We start from the raw sequence: 16,211 nt of genomic DNA on the forward strand, positions 1-16,211 counted from the left end.
TACTTTATGTCTCACATGTAGTTGCTTCTGATGATCCTTTCCCACACTTCCGAAAACATCCTAGCCAAGCTTATACATAACACTAAAAACCAATTGTACTCACGTCATATACCTGTGCAAAAATATTCAGAAGTGTTCTTTGAAAATTTTTTTCTACAGAACCAATGGCATCATTTTAAATTTTTTTGCATTACTAAGAAGACACACAATTGTCTAAGGAACATTTTGTGTGCATCTAAGTAGCCCCAATTATATAACAAAGTGTTTAACGTATCATAGGAACATAATACATGCTTTTGAAGGAATGATAATTAACTCACTCACAACTTAATTTCTTACAGTTTTCTGGGCCAAGGAGCAGGAATACATCCTTTGCTTATCGTATTTTTTGCCACATACTATTATTATTTGTATTTATTAATGTTTTATACCATATAGCACGATACTGACTTTTATCAGATTTATCCATTGCCCATTATTTCTCTTTAGCATTTATATGTTTACATTTTATATCACCTTAAACATTTATATTTTTATAAGGAACTTTTAACTTTTTACATTTCCATACTATACCTTGACACTAAGAGTATTTGTTATAGATCTCTTCTATTTAAGAAAGTCCATGAACAGATTTTTCCAAGTCTCTAAAATTCTTATTTGAAAATATACAACGAAAGAACCCTATTTTAGAAATCATGAATACCATGAGATGGAATTACAAAACCCTTCCATGGTTTAGAAAAATGAACTAAAGTAATTTAGTCCTTCAACTGTTCTTGTACTGGCAGACAACTGCAGATAAAAACTACATAAATTCTGGTATGCTCTACATATTTTGGAAGATTTCATTGCTATAATTATAATGCATAATATCCTGAGGAACACTATTTCTTTTCCTTAACACCATTCACATGTGGTGTGGTGTCTATGAAATAAGGTAAAGTAAGCAAAATCAACATAAAAAAATAGAACCATAAAATTAGAAAAACCGAATACACATCTAGCTCAAATTATCTTTTTTTGTAGACAGAAGGGCACTGAGACCCAGGGAAATGAATTGACCTTTGTAAGAATGTTCAGAAATACTATTTCCTGAATCTTGCTCAGGCATAGCCAGGAATGGCATAGTCAGGCCAAGGCTAATGTCATATATGAAGCTGTTAAATTTGTTTGCTTGGAGAACTAACTAAAATTTCCTCAGAGAGGCCCTCACAGAGGTCGTTTACTGTTATGTGACATGATTCACTGTCCTGTATATACTTTATAATATACTTTATAATACTACTCCTTTGTAACTGAATACCTGGTTTCTCTTCTTTATAAACTCAGTAAGAATTTTTAATTATTTTATTTCACTTTCGCTTGCTTTCTGACAGGGAGATAGCAACCTTTCTTATGAGACTGACAGCTCTGTCAACACAAGGACCCTAACTCTCTGTTCTCCACTATAACGCTCTTACTTGTGTCTGGGATAAACATGATAGGAACTCAATAAATATTAATTAAATGAATGAATGGATGAATGAGAATGTCTATACACTCAGTGCTAATTTGATATTTCTTAATGTTTATAATTAAAATATAATTAAAACAGACATGAGCTTTTTTTTTCTTAAAACCACTGACAGCATTGTGTTTTCTTTTTAATCATACAAGACTATAATTTGTTCAATCATTAGAATCTCTTAGAATCATTAGAATCCTCTTAGCTCAGGATTTCTCAGAGTGATTCATGAATTACCTGATGCTCTACCCTGTATCTATGTCTTACTCTAGATAGATGACTCAGTCCCATCTCAGACCTATTAATTTAGATTATCAGGTTTGAGGTACATGGGCTAATTTCTAAACTTTAAAAATAAATTCTTATGCAATTAAAAGTTTAAGAAGCTGGATTTTTAAAATTCACCTATGATAGAGCTATTTTTGACTTCATGCTGATATAAATTACTATTTTGCATTAATTCTGAAAATGAGTATTAGAATACTTATGTTTCCTTGCTATTAAGAATATTAATCAAATACAAGGCTATCTTAAATGATGAAGTGTGAAGTTAATACTCAAGTTAGTTCCTGGAACTTTTTCCTTATATTCATGGGATCGGAAGATATTTTTAATGATTAATCAAAGCTACGGGGAATAAATAACAATAACAACAGTAATAACAGACTTAAAAAATATTCATCAGGGTGGTTCAGTGGTTAAAAGTAAGGGTTCCTATGTCTGGGTCTGAAATTTAGTAGCTTTATTAGAAAGACCACTAATACTATACAAATTACTAGAAACTGCTGACAAGCCCTTTTCTTTAGACATACATAATCTGATTGTACATTAGAGTCCCTATTCTTCAGTATGTTCTCCATATGTCAGTTTTTATTAATCTCAGATCCTACTTTTTGTCTTGGATAACTATTTCTATAATAATTTTTGCTTTGTGGATTTGATTTTAAGCAGGTATGGAATGGATTTCAGAACCAAGTCATCTAGTTGAGAGATTTAATTGATTTATTCTGTCCCTCCCCCTTCACGAGAAAGGATATTATAAAAAACAACAAACACAGTTGGTACTTATTTTGTCACAAGACCTACTTACACAAAGAGAGCACATTGCTGAGTTGTTTAATGGAAAGTTCACTTAGGGGACCCTCTGTAGCACCAACCAGCTACTTGACTTTGAGCAAGTTACTGAGTATTTCTGCCTGATAAAAACAATTGTCTATAAAAAAGAGAAAAAAATCACTTAGTAACGTCATAGCAAGGGTTGAAGAAGATAACAAGAAATGCATAAAATATCTGACCTCTTCTGCTTTAACAACATTTTTTATGCTATAAAGAAAACCTCACGGAGTAGCTTCTATGCTCCCCTTCATATTCAGGAAATCATTCTGCTAGGCAGTCTACCTTAGGTCTCTATGTTAGGAATTTCTACTAGCCACGACTGATATTTTGGTATGATTACTATTGCGTTTATAAAATGCCCAGCTATTAAGCTAGTAAACCATCTTTCCCACTCCCTTTATTTCAAAACAGAATAACAATATATATATAATATCAAAGAATATAAAGTATTTGATTACATTTATACTGAGCTGCCGGAGCCAGGACACACAGACACACAGACACACACAGACACACACACACACACAGGGTCTTCCTTTTCTCAATATTGTATTCAATTATCTCTCAATTTATCTCTTCTCTGGCTTGTTGCTTGCCTACATCTAAAGCCTTATCTTGTTTTGACTGGTAACATCGAAATATGTTGTGCATATCATTTATCTTTTTATTAATCTGACAAAGGACCTCAAGAATGAATTCTGTTTAGCAACTGAAAATTGATTTAATTGTTGCCAAGTCAGTAATTGAAAAGCATTTTTCAGATTTTGGGGGTAGATTTTTTTGTTAATATTTTGACAATGTTTTGGGCTTAGGCTTATTTAGTTTTCCCTAATGTAGGAATTCAAGGCTTTACCTTTAGTTACCCACTGTGTTTGAGTATATCTCATAACTTTTGGACCAGGTGGAAAATGATCACTTTTATTAATTCTATGTGCTAATCACATAAACAAATACTTAAAGCTGGGTTTTCACTAGCCCATAGTTTAAGTAAACTTATTATAGATATAAAATAATATTCCTCTATCAGATTTAAACTCTAAAGTTCCTCATAATTATATGAAGAAGAGAGAAAACATTTTAAATTTAATTGCGCAACACAATTTTTTATAGTAGCATAAAATTCAATGCGTCTGCTAATTTTATTTTTTAACTTGTTAAGACTTTAATCCTTTTTTGCATTTAATGGCTTCCTTCCTGGTATGAGGTTAGATTTACTTAAAGTTGTTTTTGATTAGGAAAAAGTTTACCTGACAGCAAAAACATACATGTTGCAAAACTGGAAAAGTATGGGTTAATAATATTGGAGGTATACTAAGACATAGTCTTAAGGAAAGCAATAAACTTAAAAAAAAGTATTCTTATACAATTTTTGCCTTCATATAGAAATATCATGTCACTGTTTCATATTTGCTTATCTCTGGAATCCTTAAATTTAGCTCTATTCTATCCATATTCTGTGAAATTTATTTTTAAAAGATTGTTTAAAGGCCTAAACTATGGGTTAGCATAATTTTACGATACAATAGAACAAAAATTTCCACATAAAAATCTCCCAGTTTATAATATCAATAAGATGTATGATTACTGCTTATAATTTAGGAGAAAGAAAAACATGGGCCCAAAGCTATAAAGTTTGATAATTTTTAAATAGTGTAAAGAACATAGGTTTAATCACCAAGGATTTTGAATCCATTATAACTCTATGTTTCTTGTTGCTCCAAAGTCATTTTGCTTAATTTCAGTTAACTGACCTGATTCATCACCTGATTTATGAAATTTATAGTTCTTTTTAAAAATTGTGTTAAGATACAAGAGATAGCATATTAATATTGACAGATAAACACTTATAGCAGCATTTTAGAAAAACAATAAAAATCAAATAAACTTTTCGTCAAGATATGAATTTTTCTTTAGCAAAATAATATTCAAGTTATGCCTAATTAATACTTTTTCATTAAGTAATATCTCACCAGGTAATATGTTTAAAGTATATCAACTTCAAAGAGAACATTTTCAGAACCAAAGGGATTTTCTAAATCTCAGAGTGTGAATGATGTAATTTTTTAAAAATGCTTTGATTTGAAGAGGTACCATCCTCTGTTTTCATGACTTTGATTCATTGTTGTGTAGATAGAGTTAAACTCAAGATAATACTGAGAGGTGTGCTAGCTGTTAACTTCACAGTGATTAATGGCAAGACAAGATATCAGGCATCTAAGAGTTGAGAAACTATTAACTTGGGAGAAAGCTAAAAAAGCCAGAGGGAAATAATAAGTCACACCAAAAGGCAATGAAAAAGCAAGACATTGCTCTTGATGGTATTTTGATATATTCCTGAATCCATGCTAAATTGTCAAAAGGCATTTAAAAAATAGTGTTTATGTGGTATAAATCCAAACTTGCCTATGAAATAGAACAAGGAACTACTACATAAATACAGCAAAAATTAAGAAATAGAGAAACATAGTAAGCAAGTTTTCTATGTTTTGAGTACAGAAAATTATAAGAAGTTCTAATTCTTACAAAATTTAAAGGTTTTTGAAGCTAAAATTTTAGGAGAAAAGGCCAGACAAAATAAAGACATGCTAATAATGATGTGTATAGATGGCTCTCATATGTTAATTACCAGTTATTAAGCACTGTCCATGTTCCTGAAATTGTCTAAGGCCATTATGCAACCTATCTTTATCCTCACAGCCTACTCACTAGGTAAACATTTGCTTCCTTTTTGTGAACATATTATAAATTTCATAAATTTTGTAAACTGAAATCAGAAAATTACTTTTTTAAGGTTGTACAAAAGTATTTCCTCACAGTTTAAAATCAGTAATTAAACTTTGTCTTATTCACTGGCTTAAATCATACATCTTCCCTAATAGTGGAATATTTGTGAAGGTAGATACCATGACCATATTTTTTTACTATTAAATATCCATAAAATGTGCAAAGAATCTAACTCTTATAAAAATTAAATAGGCATTTAATAAACTAACTTGAAATCTATGCTTCTCATTTTGCAACGTTAGTTATTTATTTTAAATAATAACAAATTATTTTAATACTACTTTTGTCAAACTATAAAAAGCATTTCAGTCCAAAGGACTGAATAACAATCTATGTTAACCCAAACAACTTAGGAAAAATTAAACATGTTGTCACCTAACAATATTTATACTCTACTTTGGTTCTGTGTTTTGTCAAACAAAATGTATTTTATTATTTTATTTATTTATTTATTTAAAGATTTTATTTATTTGACAGAGAGAGAAACATAGGCAGGGAGAGTGGGAGAGGAAGAAGCAGGCTCCCAGCAGAGGAGCCTGATGTGGGGCTCAATCCCAGGACTCTGGGATCACACCCTGAGCCGAAGGCAGACGCTTAACGACTGAGCCACCCAGGCACCCCAAACAAAATATATTTTATAACTCTACCCTTAAAATTTTCACACCCTTTCATTTGAAGCACAAAGAATAATCTACACATTTACAATATGACATTCAGTATACCACATTGTAAACATTTTATATTCTTCTGTATGGTTCTCAGGCATATATGTGCTATTTCTTTCAAAAGCATGAGCACTTTCCGAATAACATTGTAACATGTCTTTCAGAAAATTCCATTTGATTATTTTTTGCATGTATTTATTTACTCATTCATTTGCTCTATTTTCTATTGTTTTTCATTCAACATTCATTGAGCACATAATGAATTTCTGTATTTCAATATACTGGAGTATCCATATGCATAGATGAATACAAAATGATACCTTGTCTAAATGCAGCAGCATGCAAACACGTAAAATCAGACAAACAGGTGCACATGTAACATTTGTAGGATGATCTGGGTTTTGTGGATGCAGAGAGAAACAAATAATGAAACATGAGGGAGTTAGGGAACATTTTGCTAAGGAAGCAACATGTGGGCTGAAATTGGAAAAATGAGTNGAAACAAGTAATGAAACATGAGGGAGTTAGGGAACATTTTGCTAAGGAAGCAACATGTGGGCTGAAATTGGAAAAATGAGTTAGTTGTCTAGCTTCATGATGACAAGGAGTGGAAAAAGTGAAAAGCATTTCAAGAAGGGGAAATGGCATAGCAAGGCCATTTAAGCAGAGTATGTGAATTAGAATAGCTGAACCTAAGCTTAGGAGATATGTATGCTTAGGTGAGATTTTGATTAAGTGTTCTTTAGCAGAGGCACTACTGGTATATTGGACAATTCCTTGATNAGCTGAACCTAAGCTTAGGAGATATGCTTAGGTGAGATTTTGATTAAGTGTTCTTTAGCAGAGGCACTACTGGTATATTGGACAATTCCTTGATCTTCATAACAATTCTTCGGGGGATGTTCAACATCACTGGCCCCCATCTACTAAATTCCAGTACTGCTCACTAGTCATTGTGACGAGGCCAAAGCAATCCCCTTGCTCACCCTGCCCACTACTTCCTCTGAGAACTGTAATGCCACACGCATACCTGCCGCATGGTATTGAGGGGCACCACTGAGTATTAAGGAGTTTGGACAATATTCGATGGCAAATAAGGATAAAGAAGATGTTAGATGACTGACATGATCACATACGTCATACTCTGACATCATACTACATGATTGTATTGTACTTTATAATATTTAAGGCATAAATCATTTATGTGATAAGGTATTCAAGCTGAAAGAGAATGACAGGAATCATCCTTACAGTGTGAAAAATTTTAAGATTCGTTGAGAATCCGGTTATAAGATGTACTAGTTTTTAGGGTCTGGCAGCTCAACGCTTGTTGTTAATTCTTCACTGACATGAACGTGCATTAGGTCATATCTGCTTTATTTTTTTTTAACAGCTCTTTATGGTCTTCAAAGATAAACATGACAAGATATTTTATTCATCTACATCCATATTTACACATACACTCACGTATTCATGGAGACATACACACTGCTTTATAAAGCTTTCACAAATATGGTTTTGAAAAATTTTAATTTCTTTGAAGTGATTTTTGGGTAAATTTTCTTAACAATTTGGCAATTGTAAATGCAATGTTTTTAGTAACTACATTATGAAAACAAGTAACAACTTAAGCCCTGATGAAAATTATGGTCAAAATAAACTCAATGTTTCAGCCAAATTATTTCATTCAATAAAGCTGTGTCCACAACACATGATTCTCCGCAATATTATCACATAATTCACTCCATATTCATCATGTTTATATATTTCACACTGTGACATGTGAAGTTGTATATGACTTTTAAGGTGTATTATCAGTGATGGAGCTATGAATGTATTATGTGATCAAGTTAGAAGATATGCACTCCGGTTTTCTTCAATATCCTTGTGTGAAGGCTTGTCGTTCCCCACTTCCCCACCCCCAACTATCTGGAGAAAAGTAGGTTCAACTCAGTGCTGTTCTCTCCATTCTGTCATTTCTATTCATCATTAGCATTTGACTGGAAATCATATGGTGTATTATCTGGAAGCAATAGAGCATGACATGCTAGTTAGAAACAACAGTTCTGATTAAATGTTAGGTTTGTGAATTTGATTCTCACCTTAGGGAACTAACGCCCACATCCGTATGCACGAGTTAATTTGTTCTCAGAGTATTTGCTTTCCATCATAAGCTCTGGCCTAAGAACAAAAATAAACGAGTCCAAAAGATTCTTGGAACCATCTGCTCCGTTTTGCCTCATGAGACTTCTGTTGTTATCCTTTACTAAAGCATGACTTGGGTGATGTTCTCAATGACGTATTGTTTTCCTGCTGTTTGTTTGGCTTTCTTCCTATAAGGAATTTAAGAATTGTCTCCAGCTGCCTACAGCTTAGATAGCCAATTATACAACTTTAGTCTTATTGGGTGCATATGGGATATGTGAAGGATATTTTTAATTAAAATCTTTGAGTTGTCAACTCATAAAAGAAAATAAATTCTTATGGGATTTTTCTGAAATTTTTATAATCATAAAAAACACATTGAGATGTTAACAACTTTCTCAAATTGTACTTTTGTATCGGAATGTGTACAATTTAAAACAAAAAAAAGAACACTGAGAGTAAAGTTGGTATATGGTGCTGTCTATAATTATTAACTACTGGAAATAGAAAACTACTAGTAGCTGATTTGGATTTCACTCTGTTCAGATTCAACTGTGAGGTAAAATAAAAAAGAAAGAAAATTCAATCAGATAAACAGAAAACATTTTCAGAATCTTGTTTGAAAGCAAAGGCAAGAAAAATAAGCCTTTCAAAGAAAGAATTTTGTGCATTTCCTTCCTTTACTTTCCTCAGAATATTTAGTTTCTTTCTTTGGTCCTCTCTTCTCCCACCTTCTGTTCCTTCATTCTTCTGTTTTCTGCTTTGAAGTAATTTTCTTCCTTTACTTAGGCTTCTCACCTTTTTATCTTCCTTGTTCTTCTTACAACCTCTCTGGGACCTCTTCCTCATTTTAGTTGCTCATTAGCACTTGCTAATTGAAATTTTAAAAGCTGAGTATTATAAACACTTTAGCACATCACAAAATTCTGTGATCATAGGCAGATTTCAAAATAGTTCCATGTGTAAAATAGAAGATGCTAAGGCCTCTGCTGTCTTTTAAAGACAGTGTGAAAAACAGAATATGTGTCTAAACTTTACACTTATTTTCACAGTGCATGTCTAATTCTGCCATTCTTACACAGTTTGAAAACAAACCAGGCTTTTACTGGTTTCTGGCTTGTGTGATTACTGCCATCAAAATCCTGGCCTATTAGCTCCTTCAAAGGCACCATAGATATCACAGATTTTACAATATTCATTCCAGATTCCTCTATGTCTATGTTTCATGGTTTCTCACAGAAAATCAAATATGAATAAATAGAGCAACAATCCCAGGTATAATGGAAAAAGAGATCGTTCTTAGGGAGTCCAATTTCAGCGCCATTTTTTTAAGTTAAATTGTATTTATAAGATGTGAGAGGTTGGATTTTCTGAAAATCAGATGTTGAGACAAAGTTTAGTGTACAGAAGGGAGGCAGGAAAGAAGTATCTTGGAGAGAGGTAAAGTAAAGAGCCATACGGTAACCAGAGCCTCTGGTGACCAGGACTAGTGTGGAACTAAAAATGGCTGACCAGAGTGGGATATGGCTAGGCCTTTATACTTTGTACTTCTTCATCCGACAGTGTTGGATGTGCACTGCTCTGAGAAGAGTTTGACCTTGGGAGAGGCAACTCTTCTGCTGAGGCAATCTCTGAGGTGACTGCCCATGAAGACTTCCTGCCATCACACTCCAAGCAGCTGGGGCAATAAGTCTCCTTAATGGATGTGGATGACACCTCCACATTCAACACCTAAGAAATAGTTCACATCTTTGGATTTTTGCTGATGAATTTTGTTGTAAAATATGACATCTTAGTTTATCTTTGCTAGGGGAATTTTTTACATACTTGAAACTCACTTCTTGGATATTACTCATTTTATTCAACTACAGATCAGCTTCCCATTAACTTTTAAATGTGGCTAAGATTTGTCAGCTTTTATTGACACATTTCTTTGATTTTTTCTTTTTCTCCCTTTGGGAGTACTTATATTTATTAATATAACTACTAGCAAAATTGCTGCTATTATTCATTCTTTACATTTCTTGGACATTTTCTACATTAATTTGAAAAAAGAATGCTTCCAGATAAATGGGTGTAGTCAACTCTAAGCATGGGGAATAATAGTGCCTTTAAATCTGGCACACACATGCACACAGGTTGACCACGTTTTAATTTAATTCCTTAATTTAAGGAACCTATGTACTTATTACTTTAATCAAAATGGATTAATTGACACTTAGGTAACAACTTGGATGCCTCTTCAACAGTACCTAATAATTCCTTTTACATTGAAAATGTTCAATAAATAAATATTTGAATGATAATTTATCAGTCTTTAGAATTACCGGGATATACACTTTTGTCGTATTTTTAACCTCAGAAATCCTAGTTTTGTTGTTAGCTTAAAGTTTGTTCATATACAATAAACAGTAACCTTAGCAAACACGTAGTCATTTGAATGCTAAACCTGCTATGAACTTTTCAGTTGCTGCCAGTACAATGAGAAAGCTCTCATACTGTAATACTGCTTCTTAAATATATGTACTGATCTCTACCTTTTCGTTCTTTTAATTTAAATGCATACTTTAACATTTTATCTTTAAAAAGATTAATGATCCCAAATTCATTATTTCATATTATTTTAAAACTTAACTCAAAAGTATATTATCAATGAACAACTTATTTATATCAATACATTTAAAATAAATAATTTTACATATTTTGTCTGTTAAATGTTTAAAGAAAAATAAGTATTTTTTCTTAATTTGACAATTATTNAAAATAAGTATTTTTTCTTAATTTGACAATTATTCACAAGAAATTGGGGAAGCTGCACTAATCTGAATTTTTTATATATCTATTTGCAATCCTTTATAAAATTTAGTAATAAAATAAATAAATGAGATACTGTATGTCCCACTTATAACAATGCCTGGCATCTAGTAAGTGTAAAATGAATGTTAACTCTTACTAACAGTGACTAAGTAAACAAGTAGCTAAACAGAATACGGTAAATCTTTCCAATGATAAAACTGTCAAGTTCTAAAATTTAAGGAATACTTGTATCATTCTGATAAAAAACACTATTTTGATTGTAATAAACAAAAAACATTTTAAAAGAACAGAAAGAATGTAAAAAGATGACTTTTTACTAAATTAAATTTCCCTAAATTAAATGAGATGTTCTAATATTGAGTCAGATTTATCTGCTTGAAATAATTAAGTTTCTTAGTGTATATCAGACATATTTATAGAAGCCACTAAGGTAAGATTAATTATATTATAGCTTGTAATGTATTACCTCACTCATGATAATAATATGTAATTAGTTGAATTCACTGGGCATTTTCAATCTGTATCCCTACTTTAATAAAAATTGCATAACTGAAACTGACATGTGTCCACAGTCAAATGTCATTTGGAAGATCTGCAGACTATTTACAAATGGAGTCAATGGATATTGCCCCACGTAAGCTCTGAGACAAAGTATTGCAGAAAGAAAGATTATGTGCTTTATTCCAACCCAAGGGAGTTATGTGTTGACAAATATCATTCAGGCCTAAGATACTGATTTTATATACTGTCATGCAATAAATCATTATACTTGCATATATCATATATTTGACCTCTTATTAGTAATTAGAGACAATTTAAGCATGTTGGGTCCAAATATGAGCAACCATCCATTAAAAGCCAACAAATTCTAATAAGTAATCAGTCTAATGATGGGTAATCCAAAAGGGTACCTTCGTTTAAAGAAGAATTTTTTGGGCATCAAATCACAAACATGATCCACAAGGTTTTTAAAAACAAATTCAGGGGCGCCTGGGTGGCACAGCGGTTAAGCGTCTGCCTTCGGCTCAGGGCGTGATCCTGGTGTTATGGTATCGAGCCCCACATCAGGCTCCTCCACTATGAGCCTGCTTCTTCCTCNCCTCCGCTATGAGCCTGCTTCTTCCTCTCCCACTCCCCCTGCTTGTTGTTCCCCTCTCGCTGGCTGTCTCTATCTCTGTCAAATAAATAAATAAAATCTTTAAAAAAAAAAAAAAAACANTTAAAAAAAAAAAAAACGAATTCACCTGCAAAACCCAGAGAAATCTTTACAGATACACAAACTGGGATTGATTTGTTCATTCTTTTTTTTTTTTTTTCATTTTATGGATGAAGAAACTTTGGCAACACTGGTTTTGAAACCAAAGTTTTTCTAACTTCAAAACTGTTGAAGATGTTAGTGTTGTTTGCCAATATTTCTGGTTCTCCTTCTGAAGATGTGAGGATAGATATAGAACCTCTCTACCTTCTTGAGGTTAGGTATGGCTTGTGACTGAATTTAGCCAGAGAAATTTGTGCAGATGGGGCATATGTTACTTAAGGGTGAAAGCAATTAGGCTGGTAAAAACTTCTCCAGGGCTGTCTTTCACTGCAACAGCAATCCTGCTTGATATGGAAGTAGAAGGCTGAATATCCTTTGCTTGATAGTTGCCTTAAATGTCAGCTAACCTTGCAGTTGTGCCTGTATTAGTGAGAAATACATCTTTTTGTTCTAAGTCACTGCTATCATTGTTTGTTTGGTTGGTTGGTTGGCTGCCCTGGCATAGCATCATATTCAGAAAAATAAAAACAAATTCAAGCTTACTCCAGTATTTTACAATGCCAATGAACCAAATTGAAAGTTATTCTAGAAAATTAATATTTTTACCTCTAAATCATACTTAAACATACTTATGAATTTCTAACCCTAATGAAGCCTGTACACGTTTGAGAAAAACACTCAAATATCCATTTCTTTGCATAATGGTCCACAGTATGTCAAGCTCATCAAGTACAAAGTTAGCTTTTCATTTCACTCTACCCTCAAAATCCATGTTATTCATTGAACCAAAACATCTCAGTGGGGGAACCTGGAAGCAATCATATTTCTAACCCTCCTGTACCCTTTACCACACATAATCAATTACACAGCAAATCATGTTGATTCTCAACATGTATTTGTATCATTGGTGATGCTTAGTTCAGGCCTGAATCTTTAGATTATAATAATCAGATTTAGGGCAACTGCCCAAACTCCAAATCATCCTCTATCTTTGTTAATTAAGATGCTACGCTAAAATTCAAATCTGATCATGCATAAAGCACTTTAATGGATACTTGTTATAGCACCCATGAACTTCTCTACTACTGCACTTCACATCCTCCACTGGAATTTCGTTGTACACATCTTTTGTCTTCTTTTTTCACCAACCTGTGACTTGCTCAAGGGGAGACCATGGGTTCATTTTTCTAGACTTAGTTCTCAACTTACTCCCATCCCCACTTCCCACCCTTCTTTCCCACCCTCACTTGGTTCCCAGCCTAATCTCAAGGAATATTCCATGGGAATCCTGGCTGGCAGATGAAGACAAAAGGTAAGAACCCCTAAAGACAGTATTATTAATGGAAATCTGAATAAGGCATACTCAATAATAGTTTCAGAACTTTTTGATCAATTTTCCAATTGTCATTTATCACTTCAAAGCTTAGGATAAGTCACACATTTTTCTTAATAGAACTGCTCAGAAATGACGTTTCTTTTGTTAAATTCAGGATTTACATTATCTAATCCAGCACAGGCAATGCATGAAACATTTGGAATTTAGAGTATACTTAGTATAAGCAATATTTTGTATTTGTCCACAAAGCACACATGCACTTAACTTATTTGATTTTTTTTTAAGTCAGAGGCTTTTTTTCCTAAGATTTTATTTATTTATTTGACAGAGACAGTGAGAGAGCACAAGCAGGGGGAACAGTAGAGAGAGCAGGAGAAGCATGCTCCCCACTGAGCAGGGAGCCTGATGCAGGGCTGGATCTCAGGTCCTTGAGACCGNATCTCAGGTCCTTGGGACCTTGACCCGAGCAGAAGGCAGACGCTTAACCATTTGAGTTACCCAGGTGCCCCTGATTCTTGAAAATGAAACAAAGAATATTATTTTTTTTATTACCCACTAGAAATATTGTAATTTGCCAGGCACTGAGGAGGAATTGCAGTTTCAAGTTAAAAACCATTATCAGGGCTATTTTAAGCCTAAATAGCATCTAAAAAGTTACACTCACTCATATTTGTTTAAATATGTATGCAAATTCAAATTGAAATAATAGAGAGAATTTGCTAAGTCATATCTCTGTAATGAGTAAAATGTACTTGCAAAATGATCTGACCAAAAAAAAAAAATTAAAACNACACTCACTCATATTTGTTTAAATATGTATGCAAATTCAAATTGAAATAATAGAGAGAATTTGCTAAGTCATATCTCTGTAATGAGTAAAATGTACTTGCAAAATGATCTGACCAAAAAAAAAATTAAAATAAAGGAAGTGTAGAATTTTAATAGGGCTGATGTTTGAGAGAATTTGTTCTTAAAAACTGCCTTCATATTTTCTTTAAGAAAATCAGAGAGAAAAACTTCTNTCAGAGGGGAGGGGGGTGGGGGAATGGGATAGACTGGTGATGGGTAGTAAGGAGGGCACGTATTGCATGGTGCACTGGGTGTTATACGCAACAAATGAATCATTGAACTTTGCGTCAGAAACCAGCGATGTACTGTATGGTGACTAACATAATATAATAAAAAAAACATTAAAAAAAAAGCCATCTGTAATAGTATATCACTGGGAGAGAGAGAAGATGTGCTGGATGTATATGTCGCAGTGATTGGGGATATTTAATTAATATTTTCACTTATTTGAAAAGATCAAATGGTTGATAGTCATAGTGATGTTTTAAATGTCAGTGATATTAATTTGAAATCACANAACTTTGCATCAGAAACCAGGGATGTACTGTATGGTGACTAACATAATATAATAAAAAAAACATTAAAAAAAGCCATCTGTAATAGTATATCACAGGGAGAGAGAGAAGATGTGCTGGATGTATATGTCGCAGAGACTGGGGATATTTAATTAATATTTTCACTTATTAGAAAAGATCAAATGGTTGATAGTCATAGTGATGTTTTAAATGTCAGTGATATTAATTTGAAATCACTGTTATCATTCTGCACATTATTTTGCATAGGTAAGCAGGTTGAATTCAGGGACTTTAATGATTTCAATATGAAATAAAATGACCAAGGAATCAACCATAGTAGCTTTTCAGCATCAATATTAAGGATATACAAATAATTAAGATAATAAGGATATATATAATATTGAAAATAATGAGATAGTTTAAATCTTCCAATTTAATGAAAAGGAAGAATAAAATGAATATTCTTGTACAGTTTTTCCAAAGATAATAAAGCAAGAAATGCCTGATACAAGATAGGCGCTTAATAAACATTTGTTAAATAAATGAGTGAACAAAAGATGCTCAGGTTCTACTCGTGCACATTTCTTCAAAAGCTGTACACACAGAGCTTAACAAAAAAGCAAACAAAAAGACTTAGCAAACATTCAAAGAGACTAAAATAGTTGAAAATATCTTTACAGGGGTGCCAGGGTTGGCAGTTCGTTGAGGTTCTGACTCTTGGTTTTGGCTCAGGTCATGATCTCAGGGTCATGAGATTGAGCCGCTGTTGGGATTTGTGCTCCACACTCAGCGTGGAGTCTGCTTAAGATTCTCTCTGCCCCCCTCTACCCTCTCAAATAAATAAATAAATCTTTTTTTTTCTTTAATATTGTATTTCTTTATCTGAGAGAGAGAGCCCAAGCAGGGGGAGTGGAGGCAGAAGGAGAGGGAGAAGCAGATGCCTCACTGAGCAGGGAGACCCACAAGAGGCTTGATCCCAGGATCTCGAGATCATGAACAAATAAATAAATCTTAATAAATAAGTAAATAAAAAAATCTTAAAAATAAATAAATAAAAAATAAATAAGTCTTATATAAATAAGTCTTAAAAATAAATCTTACATAAATAAATCTTTTAAAACCCTAAATACTCTGGAAAACAGTGTGGAGGTCCCTTAAAAAGTTAAAAATTGAGCTACCCTATGACCCAGCCATTGCACTACTGAGTATTTACCCCAAAGAT

At 32.9% G+C, this 16,211-nt stretch overlaps 1 protein-coding gene across 1 annotated transcript in view; it reads right to left on the minus strand.

The window, feature by feature from the left end:
• EYS (eyes shut homolog) overlaps window positions 1-16,211 on the minus strand; it is a 1,484,071-nt gene that overhangs the window by 1,438,035 nt on the left and 29,825 nt on the right.

This window comes from Ailuropoda melanoleuca, chromosome 19 (genome assembly GCF_002007445.2).
Source record: "Ailuropoda melanoleuca isolate Jingjing chromosome 19, ASM200744v2, whole genome shotgun sequence".
Taxonomy (NCBI): Eukaryota; Metazoa; Chordata; class Mammalia; order Carnivora; family Ursidae; genus Ailuropoda; species Ailuropoda melanoleuca.